The sequence below is a fragment of the Nycticebus coucang genome, chromosome 8 (genome assembly GCF_027406575.1).
Source record: "Nycticebus coucang isolate mNycCou1 chromosome 8, mNycCou1.pri, whole genome shotgun sequence".
Classification (NCBI taxonomy): Eukaryota; Metazoa; Chordata; class Mammalia; order Primates; family Lorisidae; genus Nycticebus; species Nycticebus coucang.
In genome coordinates this window covers 81,931,848-81,950,808 of record NC_069787.1, presented here as the reverse complement: position 1 = coordinate 81,950,808, position 18,961 = coordinate 81,931,848, and the positions used below count along the sequence as shown (strand labels likewise).

Sequence of the window (18,961 nt, the reverse complement as noted above, 5' to 3'; positions counted from 1 at the left end):
AATAATTGCTTCCTAGGGGCCTAATATAATCTTCTTTAATGGGTTTAAGCCTGGGGTCACACATTCGAGTTCACACAGAAAGAGGCCAAGCAGGTAATATTTCTTTTCTTTCCCCCCCCAAATGAATAGGTCTGTTATTGCATCATTAAAAATGCAAATAGGTGGGCGGCGCCTGTGGCTCAGTGAGTAGGGCGCCGGCCCCATATGCCGAGGGTGGTGGGTTCAAACCCAGCCCCGGCCAAACTGCAACAACAACAAAAAAATAGCCGAGTGTTGTGGCGGGCGCCTGTAGTCCCAGCTGCTCAGGAGGCTGAGGCAAGAGAATCGCGAAAGCCGAAGAGTTAGAGGTTGCTGTGAGCCGTGTGACGCCACGGCACTCTACGAGGGCGGTACAGTGAGACTCTGTCTCTACAAAAAAACAAAATACAAATAGGTCTTAGGAATCATCTGGCAACATGATGTGGCTGGCCAGACATCTCTTAGATCTTATTCATCAGCCTGTTGAACTGTTCCTTTTTCTGAGACATAAATACCATCCAAAATTTTTTTGATATCCTTGTTTTTAACCATTGCAGCTTGCTGAATTTGAAACAAGCTCAATGTCATTTCCTTTAAGGATTAACTCATCTTTCTGGGCTTGAGATACTGAACAAGCAACACCTGGCCTCATCTGAACTTTGCAGATAAATTTTTTACCCAAGAAATTTTGTATTTCAACAAGAGACCTATTCTCCTAGATAACAATGTTGATGGCGATTGAGTGTACATGGACCTCATCTTGTAATAGAAACCCAATGTTAACACCCTTGATCATGTTCTGGACTTGACTATGAATAGTGCGAACAGTAGCCAGTTTCTATCTATTTCCACCACCACCCCCCATGTGTCACCTGGAGCCTCTTCTTCTTCTTTTTTTTTATTTAATTGAGACCGAGTCTCTGTCACCCAGGGATCTTGCCTATCTTACAGTAACCTCAAACTCTTGGGCTTGAGCAAGCTTCTTGCATCCGCCTCCCCAGTAGCTGGGACTGCAGGTGTTTGCCATTATGTCCGCCTAGTTTTTCTATTTTTTAGAGATGGAGGTCTCCCTTTTGCTCAGGCTGTTTTGAACACCTGAGCTCAAGCAATCTACGTGCCTTGGCCTCCCAGAGAACTAGGATCACAGGTGTGAGCCACCATGTCTGAGCTTTCTTTTTCTTTCTAAGGAGACTGAATTCTTCTATGTTGATATGGTTAAAGTCCTTCCACAGGGTTCTGCTGGGACCCTTCACAATAACTGTGGGTCCTTTAAGAGTGATAGCAACATTCTTTCTGGAATGTAGACAGTCTGATAATGGAGAATGGTCTTTATTCTTGCAGTAGATGCAGCAAAGAGCCAGGCAGGTAATGTTAACTGACAGACAATAGGGAGTGTTGGAGACTGTGGTGAACTAGAGTTGAGCCCTATGTGTCACAAATCATGCTTTAAAAAAGTACTATGTGAGCCAAACAAACCTCATCTGTAGTTACTTGGAGACTCATGAACTATCAGTTTATGGCATCTATCATTAGAAACAAGTCAGAAAGACCTTCTTACTTTCTTACTTATTCTGTAGCATGTCTTCCCTGAGACCACTGTAGCTTCTTGAAAGGAGGGAAGGAAGAAATGGACACCCTCCCTCGAAAAGGGAATGTAGGTTAGTATCTTCAACAGTATCATAGTCCACATTTGACTTGGTTAGAAACTTGTCTTAAGCTAAACTACAAAAAATTTCTATAGAGGCACAATTATTGACTCAAACAAAAGCTGCCTTTGACTACTAAGAAGGGAGAGTCTGGGTCAGAAGGATCAATTTCCTAATGAATCAGTGAACAATTCTGAGTGGAACTAATCAGGCTTGTGTTGTGTCATCGTTTCTTTATAACCCATAGTTCAGTGGTTTGAAATCTGACCACTCCTCCTCTGAATCCCCCCACTGTCTCTTCCCACTTTCCTAACATGTATGCAGACACAATGCATATACATATACCACCTGCCACACTTTGTAGAGAGCAATATGAGAATAAAGAAGAGCAAGTTGATGCTAGAGCCTTCTGATGTGAGAGGATGATGGCTAGTGGAAGGAATTTAGCTCTCCCAGCCTCCAGGGAACCACAAGGTCTCAGGGAAACAGCCACTGGTAACAAATTAGCTCCCAGCAAGGCAAATTCCTAAAGGATTAAAGATGCAGAGTGTTTCCAGCAACACTTCTAGTTACCAATGCCAAGGGAATAAGAAAAGCAATCAATTAATTTTTCCCTCAGGATTCCAACTGATGTTATCCCATAAAGCACTGGGTCATATTATCAAAGCCCTGTGAGGTCATACCTGGATTACTGATTCTATTAATTAAGATTATATTGGTTTCAGGGAAGAGAAATGGGCTTTGAATGACTTAAACAAAAAGAGGGATTATTGGGCGGCACCTGTAGCTTAAAGAGGTAGGGTGCCCAGGCCCATATGCCGGAGGTGGCGGGTTCAAACCCAGCCCTGGCCAAAAACTGCAAAAAAAAAAAAAAAAAAAAAGGTAAAAAAAGTTAAAGAAGAGGGATTATTGAAATTCTCCTAGAAGCTTTGATGAAATGAAAAGGAAAGCCTAATAACCATAGCTCAGCCAGGGAAAAAACTGAGCACCAGGAGTTTATGGTTGTGTTACCATTGATAGGATTCTGTGTAAGTGTGCCCAGGCTCTCTGGCTCTTTGGGGATAAGAGCATCTTGAACATGGGCTCTTTGGGATAAGAGCATGACTTGAACGCCTGAGTTTAAGTTTCCCTAGAAGGAAAGGGATTCCAATGGGATTTATTAGGGAAGTGCTCTCATGAAAAACCTGTAATGGAGAGAGGGAAGCAGGATGGGGCGGGAGACAGAGCTAAATGAGCCTAGGCTCAGCCTGATCCCATGGTGCACTCCAGAGAGTGAATGGCATTAGAGTTATACCACTTTGAAGCAATGGTGCACCTCCATATACATTAGTTACTGGCTATCAGCTGCCTCCATGGGAAAGACATGATTTCTCAAGCATTTTGGGGGGAAGAAAATTCAATAGAAGAGGGCAGCTGTGAGCTATTAGCAGCTAGCATTCACAGCAGCTGGGAAATAGGGTACTGCTTAGTCAAGGAGCTCTGGGCAGAGCACCAACCACATCCACTGCAACTAGGGGGAGAAAAAGGAGTCCACCCAAGAACAGTCAGCCACTGGGAGAGAGGCAAAACCTGGAAGTCTCGACATGGCAGCAGAGGCTATTTTAAGAGGAAAGTAAACAAAAGCGTGACAGGCAGCTGTGCCAAGTGGGAGTCCAGAGTACTCACTTAAATCGCATTTACCAAAAACGCCCTCCTGGCCATCATGTAAAGCTGGCCGGGTGTCTCTTCCTCAGTGAAAAGAACATTTACTTCCCAGACATTTAATGTAATCCTCCTTAGTGGGTTTAGGCCTGTGATCACAAATTCAAATACAGAGGCCAGTCAGGTTATGTTGCTTGTGATAGACTATGTGTATAGGGAGTAAGGATAGCTCTCCAGTTTACCACAATCCTTGATATTCCCTATTGTCTATCACAATTTTTTTTTAAGAGTTTAAAATACAGGGTCTCACTCTGTCACCCAGGCTGAAGTGCTGTAGCACCATCATAGTTCACTGCAGCTTCAAACTCCTGAGTTCAAGTGATCCTCCCACCTCAATCTTCCAGTCTTCCAAGTAGCTGAGACTACAGCATGCCCAGCTAACTTTTTTATTTTTATTTATTTATTTATTTTGTAGAGACAGAGTCTCACTGTACTGCCCTCGGGTAGAGTGCCGTGGCGTCACACGGCTCACAGCAACCTCTAACTCTTGGGCTTACGCGATTCTCTTGCCTCAGCCTCCCGAGCAGCTGGGACTACAGGCGCCCGCCACAACGCCCGGCTATTTTTTTTTTTGTTGTTGCAGTTTGGCCGGGGCTGGGTTTGAACCCGCCACCCTCGGCATATGGGGCCGGCGCCCTACTCACTGAGCCACAGGCGCCGCCCCAGCTAACTTTTTTATTATTTGTTGAACCAGTTTCACTTTTGCCCAGGCTGGTCTTGAACTCTGGAGTTTAAGTGATCCTCCCACCTCAGCCTCCCAAAGTGCTGGGATTATAGGTATGAGCCACCAAGCCTGGCTCTTTCTTGTTTTATTGCACTGACTGAAACCTCTGGTACAGTGTTGAATGGAAGTGGTAGTAACAAGCACACAATTACTTTTTAATTTGATTGTTGGGGGCGGCACCTGTGGCTCAATGAGTAGGGCGCCAGCCCCATATGCCGAGGGTGGCGGGTTCAAACCCAGCCCCGGCCAAACTGCAACAAAAAAATAGCTGGGCGTTGTGGCGGGCGCCTGTAGTCCCAGCTGCTCCGGAGGCTGAGGCAAGAGAATCACGTAAGCCCAGGAGTTAGAGGTTGCTGTGAGCCGTGTGACGCCACGGCACTCTACCCAAGGGCGGTACAGTGAGACTCTGTCTCTACAAAAAAAAAAAAAAAAAAAATTTGATCGTTGGAAGATATTATTCTTTAACTTTAAAATAATCTTTCCAAGGGTAAGAATTTTATGCTCTGTGGCAAATGAGTAATTTTATGGCACGTGTCTAATTGTGCTCCTCCTTTTACACTAATATACAATAGAATCTTCATAGTTAACCACTGCCCTACATTGACCACCTCCTTAAGTTGACCTAATTTTCATAGACTGGACATGCACCACATGTACATATCAGTACAGTAGGCCTAGTTCCTTATGTTGACCAGTTTGTTACAGTCCCTTGGGTGGTCAACTCACAGAGGTGCTACTGTATATATAATAGAAGTACCTCTAACTGAAGCACAGTGTAATGACTTATTCACATTCACCTATCTGGTGCTGAAGTTAGGATTACAGCCTCCTATGTTTCCTGACAAACATCTTGTGAACACATCTGTTGGTTTTCATCTACCTGGTATCACCTTCTAACTTCTCCTTTCTTCCTTCTCCATTCTAACCATGAGATTCCAGTGAGGCTGTCACTGGAGTAATTAGTAATTACATTACTCTATCACTTTGGCAACAGGGCCATAAACTGGACCCATCATTTTGCTTCTTCCCAAAACTTGAAACTTATGCAGAAGGCTCCTAAAGTCTCATAGACTTTAGAGTTTCCTACTGCTAAGGACCTGGAGTGCCTCAGTTTTCTGTCTTCTAAAGGTCATAATCTCTAGCTCTTTCCTCAATTCTGGAACTAACTACAAATCTTTTTTCCAATAAACTCTCTTTTCCCCTTAGGCACAGTTGGTTTCTATTGTATGGTCTGTTTGTTCTTTAGAGGCAGAGTCTCACTACATTGCCCAGGCTGGAATGCGGTGGCTATGCACAGCTATGATATGGCACACTACAGCGTGGAGCTCCTAACTCCTGGGCTCAAGTGATCTTTCTGCCTCATCCTCCCAAGTAGCTGGGTCTACAGGCCTGCACCACTGTACCAGCTTCCTCTGTTGTATGTTAATCAGTTAATTAGTACGCTCTCAATTTTCTTTTTTCTGCCACTATCATTGAGCAAAATAGAACTTTTTAAAAAGGCTTTATGTGGTTGAATCAGGAACAGCTTTCATCTCTTATGTTAACTGGTACAGTGGAGACTGAGGCAATTTTGTTTAGGTTAACCCAGATTTGTTTTATTTATTAAGAAAAGCCTCTTGGAACAAGTTTATTCAGTTCTGAAAATAGTGGCATTTTGGGAACTCTTCTTGGAGAAATAGCAGCTGCACAAATTTCCAAGCAAAACCCAATTTAAAAAATTCTTTGCTCCAAACTCCAAAAAACTCCAGCCACTTGAAAGTAAACCAGCAGAGCCTTGCCATCACCCCAGTAAAGCTGTAGATTTCACCACATGCACCAAACAAATCTGCAGGATAGTTTTAGCACTTTTCTTTTTGAGAATTTATTTTACACCTATTATACCACACACGTTTTAAACACTGACGTATAACTCTTTAATAAGACAAAGCAATGACAAAAAAGTTTATCTTATTACAAATAAGACAGATAGTCACTTACTGTCTTCAAACATTGCACCTCAGAATTTGACAAAGCATTCATGAGACAATCTGTAGACTAGTTTTAACAGACAAATAACAATTTCAATTAGACATCGCCATCTGAAATTGTTTACTCGGTATTAATTACAAACATTCCTTAAATTAGTGGTAACACTGGAGCTGAAGAGTACTGTGCTTTTTCTAAGCTACACAGTGGGAACCATCAATAATGTGGTGGAACTTATGGCCCTTTCCAAGGCCATGGCTCTTCTGGTTTGCAGATGTCAGCCCACTCATTTTCTTGTGCTTGTAGACTGCTTTGGTGATCCACTGGGTGTCAGGATTTCTTCTTATAGCTTTACAGAATGGATCAATGAGGATAACCTCAAAAAATGTGTATATCGAATCTTTGCCAACCCAGTAAAGAATTCAGGACTCTTAAGAGCCCCACAGTGGTGTCTAGCCTGCTCCTAGGCAATCGATCGAAGGCTTCAAGCAAATTTTAGCTGGTTAAGACCATGATGGATAGGTTTGCCATAGGTTGCACCCCAAGGAACTGAGCATTTGTGGCCACGAAGGCATGGCACACATGAATCATATATATGGACATAACTTTGGCCTTGTTTGGTCTGTGCACTTTATCCAGCCGAGTGGGGCAGGAAGCCCTGTGGAGCACAGAAGCTGGCAGTACTGACCCAGTGGACCTTCAGGAAAAGGTCCTTAAATCAGACTGTTTCTTCCTTCACAGCTCCTGGATATACCTGTGTGCACCCACCTTGGCTTTCTGAACTCTTGGTACACAGGAGGCAGGAGTGGCTTTGAGGTTTTCATGCCTGGATGGCTAAGGTGACAGGTGATCAGAGGTGGATGAAGAGCAAAAATCCCCAACACAGCCTATCTGATGGCTGCTGCCAAACCAGTTTATTTATATTTTATTTATATCATTTTATAAACATATTTCTCATTTTTTTCTTTAGGGACAGGGTATCCGCCATATTGTCCAGGCCGGAATTCAACTCTTTGTCTCAAGCAGTATAACTTCTACCTCAGTCTTTCTAGTAGTTGGGGCTACAAGCACGTTCCACTGACCCAAACTATTCATGTATGTGTGTGTGTCTGAGACAGAATCTCACTTTACTTCTCTCAGTAGAGTGCTGTGGTGTCATAGCTCCAGCAACCTCAAACTCTTGGGCTCAAGTGATCCTCCTGCCTCAGCTTCCCTAGTAGCTGGGCTATATGTGTCCACCATAACACTCGGCTAGTTTTTTTAGAAACAGGGTTCTCACTCTTGCTCAGGCTGGTCTCGAACTCATGAGTTTAAGCAATCCACCGTCCTCAGCCTATAGAGTGCTAGGATTATAGGCATGAGCCACCGTGCCCGGCCTCTAAGCTTTTTCTTAAAACTAGTCATTGCATGTTAAAACCATAAACTTCTCTCATTGCACATGCATCATTTGAGCCCACAGATCTCAGGTTCATTTATCTTAACAGATAGTGGCAACTTAGAAAAATTTTCTTATTTCTGTCCCTTTGCATCATTTAGTCTAGGGATAGGCAAATGTTTCTGTAAAGGGCCAGATAGTACTGTATTTTAGTCTTTGTGGACCCTATAGTCTCTCTCACAACTGCTCAACTGCTGTTGTAGCCACAGACAGTACATAAATGAATGGGTGTTCCAATGAATGGATAATGAATGAAATTTGAATTTCATATAATTTTCACATTCCGTAATATAGTCTTCTTTTGATTTTTTCAAAAAAACATATAAAAATAATAAAACTATTCTTACTTTTCAGGCCATACAAAAATAGGAGATACCCAGATTTTTCCTATGAGCCACAATTTGCTAACCCCTGCTTTATCCCCCCAAATTGATCATATATTATGAAAAGAAGAAATATTGACTTATGAAATTGAGATTCTAAAATAATAGGCATTATGTATGGAATATATAGTAACTTATCTGTCTGCTAAATTTGATAAGAATATATTCAAGGATGTAATGATAAAATAATAACTGGTTAAGATTTTCTAATTCTGAGGAATTCCTATGTAACAGGAAAATGCAGAAAGATCATACGAAATATTAAACTTCTTTATAATTGTTTCTTGACAAAGGACATGAAAGATCTCTATTAAGAGAACTATGAAAAGAAATAGCTGAAGATGTTAACAAATAGAAAAACATACCATGCTCATGGCTGGGAAGAATCAACATTGTTAAAATGTTCATACTACCCAAAGCAATATGCAATTTTTTTTTTTTTTTTTGGCCGGGGCTGGGTTTGAACCCACCACCTCCGGCATATGGGACTGGTGCCCTACTCCTTGAGCCACAGGCACCGCCCAGCAATATGCAATTTTAATGCAATACCTATTAAAGCACCACTGTCATACTTTAAAGATCTCAAAAAAAAAATACTTCGTTTTATATGGAATCAGAAAAAACCTCAAATAGCCAAGACATTACTCAGAAATAAAAACAAAGCAGGAGGAATCATGCTACCAGACTCAGACTATACTAAAAATTGATAGTGATCAAAACAGCATGGTACTGGCACAAAAACAGAGAGGTAGATGTATAGAACAGAATAGAGAACCAAGAGATGAATCCAGCTACTTACCGTCATTTGATGTTTGATAAGCCAATTAAAAACATTCAGTGGGGAAAAGATTCCCTGTTTAACAATGGTGCTGGGTGAACTGGCTGGCGACCTGTAGAAGACTGAAACTGGACCCACACTTTTCACCATTAACTAAGACAGACTCTCACTGGATTAAAGATTTAAACTTAAGACATGAAACTATAAAAATACTAGAAGAGAGTGCAGGGAAAACACTTGAAGAAATTGGCCTGGGCGAATATTTTATAAGGAGGACCCCCAGAGCAATTAAAGCAACACCAAAATTACATCACTGGGATCTGATCAAACTTAAAATCTTCTGCACAGCCAAGAATACAAAGTAAAGCAAGCAGACAGCTCTCAGAATGGAAGAAGATATTTGCAGGTTATGTCTCCAACAAAGGTTTAATAACCAGAATCCATAGAGGACTCAAACATATTAGCAAGAAAAGAACAAGTGATCTCATCTCAGGGTAGGCAAGGGACTAGAAGAGAAATTTCTCTGAAGAAGACAGGCGCACGGCCTACAGACATATGAAAAAATGCTCATTATCCTTAATCATCAGAGAAATGCAAATCAAAACCACTTGAAGTGGTTAGAAGTTAGATATCATCTAACTCCAGTAAGATTAGCCCACATCACAAAATCCTGAAATCAGAGATGTTGGCATGGATGTGGAGAAAAGGGAATACTTCTGCACTGCTGGTGGGAATGCAAACTAATACATTCCTTTTGGAAAGATGTTTGGAGGTCACTTAGGGATCTAAAAATAGACCTGCCATTCGATCCTTCAATTCCTCTACTAGGTGTATATCCAGAAGACCAAAAAATCACTTTATAACAAAGATATTTGCACCAGAATGTTTATTACAGCCCAATTCATAATTGCTAAGTCACTGAAGAAGCCCAAGTGCCCATCAACACATGAATAGATTCATAAATTGTGGTATATGTACACCATGGAATATTGTGCAGCCTTAAAAAAGATGGAGACTTTACCTTTTTCATGTTTACATGGATAGAGGTGGAACATATTGTTCTTAGCAAAGTGTCTCAAGAAGGGAAGAAAAAGTATCCAATGTACTCAGCCCTACTATGAAACCAATTTATAAGTACCCACACTTTCATATGAAAGCTATAACCCAACTATAGACCAAGAAAAAGGGGAAAGAGGAGAGGAGAGGGAGGGGAGGGGAAGGGAGAGAATGGGTGGAGGGAGGGTAGTTGGTGGGACCACACCCATGGTGCATTTTACAAGGGTACAAGTTAAACCTACTAAGTGTAGAATATAAATGTTTTAACACAATAACTAAGAAAATGTGGTTAAGGCTATGTTAACCAGTTTGATGAAAGTATTTTAAGATGTGTATGAAACCAGCACACTGTACCCCATAATTGCATTAATGTACACAGCCATGATTTAATTAAAAAAAAGAAAAAATTGTTTTTTGACTAACTTTATAATATACTAATTAAATATTTATTGTTAACACAGAATCAAGGAAAATAAGAGACTTTAATATATAAATCACTTAGTCACTTACATTAATAATGATCTTTTATTTGTGTAGCATTTGATAGTTCACAAAAATTATAGTTTTATAGATCTTTTATAATCCTCATATCTACCCTGGAGGTAGACAGGCATAGTATTATTATCCTAATTTAAAGAAGATCAACCTGCTCAAGATTACACAAGGGACAAGGGAGTGGGAGAAATACTACAGTCATACCTCTGAATCATAGTCAAGAGTTGTTTCCATAAAATATAACACAATCATGCAATTCAAGAACACACATTGTCTGTCCATAGGGATATCTCTGGCTTGTCAACTCAAACTCTACCCACCTAGATTAGTGGGAAATCTACACCTTTTTCTTTTTCCCCAGTACAGTTAGGAATCACAGTAGCCACACCACAACTGATTGCTCTGGAACAGTGGTTCTCAACCTTCTTAATGCCGCCATGTATTTTCATTGTTACAAAGGGGTTGCAACCCACAGGTTGAGAACTGCTGCTCTGGAAGATGCTACTGTATTTGGGAGCCTTGTGTTACTGACTTTGAAACATTCGCAATACCTTTGTCTAAGCTATGGCCTTGGAAAGCAATGCCCTTGTCAACTTCCACTACTGTCCACAGGAGTTGAGCAATCCTTACAACTAGCTGCTAAAGCCGCAATTTGAAATAATTGTAGCCTAAGACCCAAGCTCCCGCCACCACCACTGTGAACCCTTGCTGACACACTGGCCCTCAGAGAAAAGGCACTTGGAGTGAGCTTTTGATCCTTATGTGTCTGACACAGGTATACCTCCCTTCAGTGCTTCCACAAAAAAAGAGAGACGTCCCTTTCTTTAGTGTTATATGTTTAGACGAGAGCACCCAACTCCAAGTGGCTTAGGGAATCCAAATATTACAGTTCTTGGGATTCATTTACTCTGTCTCTTACCCAAAGCATCAGCCAGGTATACAAGTTGCTCTAAAGCTTCTGTTTATTTACTTACTTGAAGTTTAACTTCTTGAAGAAATTTTCAAACAGAGCAAAAATGAAAGAAAAGATGGCATCATTCCTCCCACCCCATGTATCCATGCTGGGCATAGTGGCTCATGCCAGTAATCATAGCACTCTGGAGGCCGACACGGGTGGATTACCTGAGCTCACAGGTTGGAGACCAGCCTGAGCCAACAGGAGACCTCATCTCTAAAAATATCTGGGCATGGTGGTAGGTGCCTGTAGTCCCAGCTACTTGGGAGGCTGAGGCAAGAGAATGGCTTCAGCCCAAGAGTTTGAGGTTGCTGTGAGCTATGACACCACAGCACACTATGAAGGATGACAAAGTGAGACTCTGTCTCCAAGAAAAAAAAAAAAGCTGAGTAGCTTTAATGCTTATCACTTCTCATCTTATCTTTTTTTTTGGCCAGGGCTGGGTTTGAACCCGCCACCTCTGGCATATGGGACCGGCGCCCTACCCGCTGAGCCACAGGCGCCGCCCTCTCATCTTATCTTACTTCTGTCTTGCCACTTTCCTCCTCCCCTCTGGAGTATTTTGGAGAAAATACTGGAGATCATAAAATTTCATCCTTAAATAATTTGGTATATATATGTTTAATAGAAATATTGTTTTCAAAAACATAACCCCACTATCATTATGATACTGACAAAATTATTAATCCTTAATTAATATTGATTTCTTAGTATCATCTAATATCTAGTCTCTAGTCAAAATTTCCCTGTTGGCTCAAAAAGGAATTTTTTTTTTTTTTTTTTGTAGAGACAGAGTCTCACTGTACCGCCCTCGGGTAGAGTGCCGTGGCGTCACACGGCTCACAGCAACCTCTAACTCTTGGGCTTATGTGATTCTCTTGCCTCAGTCTCCCGAGCAGCTGGGACTACAGGCGCCTGCCACAACGCCCGGCTTCAAAAAGGAATTTTTATAATTGGTTTGGTAAATCAAGATCCACATACTGTATTTGGTTGTATATCTCTTGAATCTCTTTTTAACTTGAAGCTAATTTATTTGTTGAAAAATATTTGTCATGTTTGTCATTTGTTCTACAGGACTTTCCACATTCTGGGTTTAGTTGATTGTGCTTCTTGGTGTTGATATCTTCCTCCATCGTTCACTCTCCTTTCTTCTAATAAACTGTTAAATTTAGAGATATGACTGGATTCAAATTTAAAATTAGGGGGAATGGTGGCAAAAATACTTTATAGATGGCTCATATATTCTTGATTGTATGACCTCAATATACATGATTTAAGATTGTTTTGTTTATTTATTTTTTGAGACAGAGTCTCATTATGTCACCCTCAGTAAAGTGCCATGCTATTACAGCTCACAGCAACCTCAAACTATTGAGCTTAAGCGATTCTCTTGCCTCAGCCTCCCAAGTAGCTGGGACTATAGGCACCCGCCACCATGCCTAGATATTTTTAGAGATGAGGTCTCCCGCTGGCTCAGGCTGGTCTTGAACCTGTGAGCTCAGGTAATCCACTTGTGTTGGCCTCCCAGAGTACTAGGATTACAGGGATGAGGCACCACACGTGGCCTAAACTTGTTCATTTTAACACCATTGATGTGGTAAGTAACTTAGGATATACTCTATAGGAAATGGTCACCCACATGGTTCCCAACTTTCAAACATAAAGCATACTATACTTGAATATGTATGTAATAAACAATAAACTTACTTATTTTTTTATTTAATTTTTACTTTTTAAAAAAACTTGTTTTAAAGAGGGATCCTTTCCTGAAGAACTAAAATGTTAAGACCATAATCTCTAAATATACATGAACTTTTAGGCACAGACTTTAATAATGAGTATTTCCTGAATTCTCTACCTGTTCTCTGATTTTCCTCTTTTCCTTCACTCAGTTTATTGAGCCTTCCTTCATTTAATGAATGAGGGCTAAAGATCTACTGCTTCTGGCATACCTAATAATAATTTCCATCTTTTTATAAGACCTACATCTCCTATAACTAGTATTTATACTTGCATTTTCATAAAATAAGAGCAAATGGTCAAATAATTTAACACTACTCAAATGACTGAATACTACTCTGTGGACAACCATAGGAATACTGCTCAAACTGAAGCAATAACTAATAGTGCCACTGTGTGTGAGTTCTTTTTTTTTTTTTTTTTTTTTTTTTGTAGAGACAAAGTCTCACTTTATGGCCCTCGGTAGAGTGCCGTGGCATCAGACAGCTCACAGCAACCTCCAACTCCTGGGCTTAAGTGATTCTCTTGCCTCAGCCTCCCAAGTAGCTGGGACTACAGGGGCCCGCCACAACGCCCGGCTATTTTTTTGGTTGCAGTTTGGCCGGGGCCGGGTTTGAACCCGCCACCCTCGGTATATGGGGCCGGCGCCCTACCGACTGAGCTACAGGCGCCGCCCTGTGTGTGAGTTCTATACACTTGTTAGTTTATGTTCCAAAGCCAGACTGATGTTTAAAGGGTGTAGGTGATTTGACGGATAATGCATGAAATTCAGTTATTGACTGTGATTTGCTGGATTGTTTCTATCAGTTTATTTGTTGTACCTCCACTGGACAGGTAGTTCTAGGAGTGCAGGAGCCACATCTGTATGGGTATTTACTCCAAGCATCCAGCACATGATTTTCTTTTCTCTTTTTTTTTTTTTTTTTTGTAGAGACAGAGTCTTACTTTATCGCCCTCAGTAGAGTGCCATGGTGTCACACAGCTCACAGCAACCTCCAACTCCTGGGCTTAGGCGATTCTCTTGCCTCAGTCTCCCAAGTAACTGGGACTACAGGCGCCCGCCACAACGCCCGGCTATTTTTTTGTTGCAGTTTGGCTGGGGCTGGGTTTGAACCCGCCGCCCTACCCACTGAGCCACAGGCGCTGCCCCTTCTTTTCTCTTTTTAAGAGACAGGTTCTTGCTCTGTCGCTAGGCAGGAGTGCAGTGGTACAATTATAGCTCACAGTAATTTTGAATTTCGGGGCTCAATCAATCTTCCTTCCTTGGCCTTCTAAAGTGCTGGGATTACAGGTGTGAGCCACTGTGCCTGGTCCAGTACATGATTTTCTAAAATGTAAGAATGAATGCTGCATGCAAGAGAAAAATATACAATAGTTTTTGAGCAGTGAAAATCGTAATTCAATCAAATTTTTAGTTATATCTTTTGCATAACTTGACTCTTTGTTATTGGTATTTATCATAGCCCATTTGGCCTCCTATAACAAAATACCATTGACTGGGTGGCTTATAAACAACAGAGATTTGGTGAGATATGAAGACCTAATTACATCTTAACTGCTTCATCTCACTTTTTTTTTTAATTTATTTTGAATTTCTGCAGTTTTTAACTGGGGCTGGGTTGAACCTGCCACCTCTGGTATATAGGTCCAGCGCCCTACTCCTTTGAGCCACAGGTGCCGCCCCTTAACTGCTTCATCTCTTAATACTATCACCTTGGGGGTTAAGATTTCAACATGTGAGTTTTGGGAGGACACAAACATTTAGACCATAGCATTATTATAAACAATCTTTTTTTCAAAAATTAATTTATCTGGGGGTGGCACCTGTGGCTCAAAGGGGTAGGGTGCCAGGCCTATATGCTGGAGGTGGTAGGTTCAAACCTAGCCACGGCCAAAAACTACAAAAAAAAAAAAAAAAAAAGAAAAGAAACCTGTGCTTGTACCCTTAAATTTATACGAATAAAAAACATTTCAAAAATTAATTTATCTGATTACAGATATAGTACATTTAATTTTGGAATATTTAGAAAAGCAATGGGCGGCGCCTGTGGCTCAAGGAGTAGGGCGCCGGTCCCATATGCCAGAGGTGGCAGGTTCAAACCCAGCCCCGGCCAAAAAAAAAAAAACAAAAACAAAAGCAAAATAAAATCAGGGATAATTTTATATCTTAAGGTTAACATTTGGGTATCTTTTCTAGTTTTTTTCTTTCTCTGTATAATATTAAACAAAACATTATAGGGCCATGTATGGTGGCTTGCGCCTAACACTTAGGGAGGCTGAGGCAGGAGGAGGAGCACTTGAGCCCAGGAATTTGAGATTGCTCTGAGCTATGATGACATGATTGGCATTCTAGCCTGGGCAAAGCAGCAAACCCTGTCTCAAAAACGAAAAAAGCAAATAAAAACAAACAACAAGGCGGCGCCTGTGGCTCAGTGAGTGGGGCGCTGGCCCCATATGCCGAGGGTGGCGGGTTCAAACCCAGCCCCAGCCAAACTGCAACAAAAAAATGGCCGGGTGTTGTGGCGGGCGCCTGTAGTCCCAGCTGCTCGGGAGTCTGAGGCAAGAGAATTGCGTAGGCCCAAGAGTTGGAGGTTGCTGTGAGCTGTGTGACGCCACGGCACTCTACCCGAGGGCGGTACAGTGAGATTCTGTCTCTACAAAAAAAAAAAAAAAAAAAAAAAAAAACAACAAAAAGACCCCAAACAAAATCTAAAACAAATTGTTTAGTAACCTACTTTTTATATTCAAATACATGGTAAACCTTATACTACGTCACCTCATCTTCTCCTACAATAGAAATTTTAATGGCTACATTCCATGATTATTTCATTATTATATGTACTTTTAAAATAATGAGATCCAAATCCGATTTCCAAAACACAAAACTCTGTTGGACAGGACCACAGGGCAGAGATATTGATCAGGTTTGTGCTTGTTAAAGAAGCTGGATATTCCACGGCATGCACAGCTCCAGGATGTGAGATTACTTTCAACAACTATTCATTTAGTGTGTTTGATTTTCTGCCAGTCTTATGACCAACTTGAAGCACATCCTAGAACAGAGAATGTTATGTTTGGTGTCCACGGAAGCAGCAAACTAGAGAAGCTATCTCAAATTCCAGAATAATAGAGTCAACATTCTCTTTACACCAAAGTAATCCATTTTCTGCAGCAAATATTGAACTAAGATATTTTAAAATGTTATATATAAGGTAGTCCAAACATGTAGGGTATATAACCTGTTAATGTAAAAAGAAAAGGAAGCTGAATAGAAAATAGACATATTGGTAGATACATTTTCTTTTCAAGGTTCTATTTTGGGTAATTTCCTTCTAGTAGATGAACTTAAGCTGATTCATTGTTACTTGTTTCTGCAGTGGTTTCTAAGGCATCTTAGTTGCCACCCTGCCCCTAGGGGACTGAGGGCAAATAAATATGTTTCAAACAGACTGACAATAGGAAAGAATTAAAAAGACATGAAACTACCTGCAATATCAGGTAGGAGTGTCCTGAAGAGTGATGTGCTGAAATACTTACCTTTCTAGCTGGTTTACTTTTATACTTATGCATTGCATTTACTTTTGTGATGTCCCCATCAGTGACAACTGAATATATGACAGCTGATGATTCAGGGGAAAAAATGCAGTATTGTGTATGGAATTGGCAGACATCCAAAGTGAGTGCCATGGCATGCATTAATAACTTCTTCTAAAAGCTTAAGGAACAATGCTTAGGCCTTTGAGTTAACTGGTGTAGTAGGTATTGTTTTTTGACCATCAGTATCCATTTCCTTATTTTGGTGACAGTACCCCATTTTTTCTTTGAGGAGTTACTCCTGATAGTCCATGCTCTTTGGGTGAACCAGAGGTAAAGCATATAATTCAAATTTGGTCAATCATGGCACAGAATTTTCCTTGTTAAATTAATTTGTTAAGGGATGGAAAGGTAACTCAAATTGGTTCAGTGAATCCAGAAGCTACTAGAAATGATCTGTTTCTTGCTGGACTTGGACTAGGCTGAATGTAGAAGTTGTTGAGAATTGTCTTACTATCACATAGAGTCTGAATATAAAGCCACTATGGAAAAGAGCTGGGATTTTTCCTTATTGTTTTTTCTTTTCAGACAGTCTCATTCTGTTGCCCAGGCTAGAGTGCCATGGCATCAACCTAGCCCAGAACAACCTCAAACTCCTGGGTCTTTTTATCTTGCAAAATAGATGGCAAATATACAGGGAGAAGTAAGTAAACATAGAGAAGTTCCAAAACTGCTCCATATTATTCTACTTTAAACTATATTTTCATAGGAAAAACGCTACAGCCAATATAAAAATCCGTGTGGCTGGACACTCCATTTACCTTTCCTTCCTAAAGTACAGCAGTAGGATGTGAAGAAAAAGGGAAATTAGAGCCAGACAGACCTGAGTTCAAATTCTGACTCTCCTAATAACTAGTTTTGTTATGTTAGGCAAGTCATAATCTCTCTGAACCACAGTGTCTTTGTTACTAAAAGAGATAAAATAATATCCATATCTCAATATTAGTCCTAGTATTGAGATATGTTTAAGTGCCTAGCATAATACTGTATAAATAGTAGATACTCAATAAGTGTTAGGTCCCTCCCAGTTTGTTTTCCCAAAAAGACGTTGGAAAATATTTTTTTTGGCATGAACCAAAATAAGTGGCAAAGGAATAAAATGGCAAAATAATCTAACCCTACTAGTACCCAATCTTTTCATTAATTATAAGTTAATATTTAATAAACATTTGGCTTATTCAGGAAATGCATTAGTACCCTAATCGATCCTCTTCAAGTCAGGGATTTATTTTGTCTTCAATTGATTTAGCAAAGAATATCATTAATTCTTGTATTCAGATCATAACACAGTATGATCTTTTGGGAAGAACAATCTATTCTTAAGCCAAGGTAAAAATTATAATTTAAAATTTTACTCATAGGTCTGAGAAAAATAGTGACACAAAAAGAGAAACAGTGAAAAGTTAACAAATTTGTCTCTCAAGGCATATATATGAATAACCCTATAACCCTAAGGGCTAGGGCAGTAGCTCACACCTAGCACTGTGGGAAGCCAAGATGAGAGTATCACTTGAGTTCAGGAGTTCGGAACCAGCCTGAGCAAGACCTCTGGCTCTACTAAAAATAGAAAAATTAGCTGGGCATTGTAGTGGGCGCCTGTAGTTACAGCTACTTGGGAGGCTGAGGCAGGAGAATCACTTAAACCTAAGCGTTTGAGGTTGCTGTGAGCTAGGCTAACGCCACAGCATTCTAGCCTTGAAGGTTAGCAAGTTTTATATACGGTCTCTTAACATGCCAAGCTCTTCTGACTCTATGACGAGGGAGGGCTAGTTATGTAATTGGTACACTTGCCAGTTCAAGCTACGTAGGTTTGGGCAAGTGGCCTGGGGTGGCGCTCTGACTGTAGGCAACAAGAAAGCAAGTGGGTGTGGTTGAGACGTGTGAATAATGGTTTATTCAGGGGGGGTTCTGGAACCCAGAAGCCCTATATGTAAAGTTCTGCCTTTTCCGTCAGGAGGCTGCTCTGCTACCACTTTCTCCTGGAGATCTTCTCTAGCCATCCTATTTAGCCAAAAAAGTCTGGTGCACAGAATGTTTCTCATCACTGTGTGTTTCCGGCAGAGCCTTACCCTAATCTGTTATTATCTTGTTTGTTTGCTTAAGTTAGTCTATCCCCCTGAAGGCAAGTTTTCCAAGTGCCTTGAACCTGGTGGGCCTCAATAGATATTTCTACAATAAATGACAATAAATGTATCTATTGGCTTTTTAACTGACTCTATACTCCTTTCTCCGCCCCCCTAGCAATTTTAGGATCACACACTTTCATTTTGGAAATAAGGCTTTGGCATTTCAACCACACCCATCCTCGCACAGTTATTCCCTACAGTCAGAGCACAACGCCAGCTCACTTACCCAAGCTCCCCAGGCCGGACAGTTTAGAGGCAACCAGAACAGCTGCAGCCTTGAATCCGGACACGTAACAGTTCATTTTACTGGCCTGGTTCTGGGGTCGAAGGGGCTGGGAAGGAATC

At 40.9% G+C, this 18,961-nt stretch overlaps 1 pseudogene; it reads right to left on the bottom strand.

The window, feature by feature from the left end:
• Positions 1–486: 486 nt before the first annotated feature.
• LOC128591374 (60S ribosomal protein L9-like) lies at positions 487–18,918 on the bottom strand (annotated as a pseudogene).
• Between the last annotated feature and the right edge of the window lie 43 nt (positions 18,919–18,961).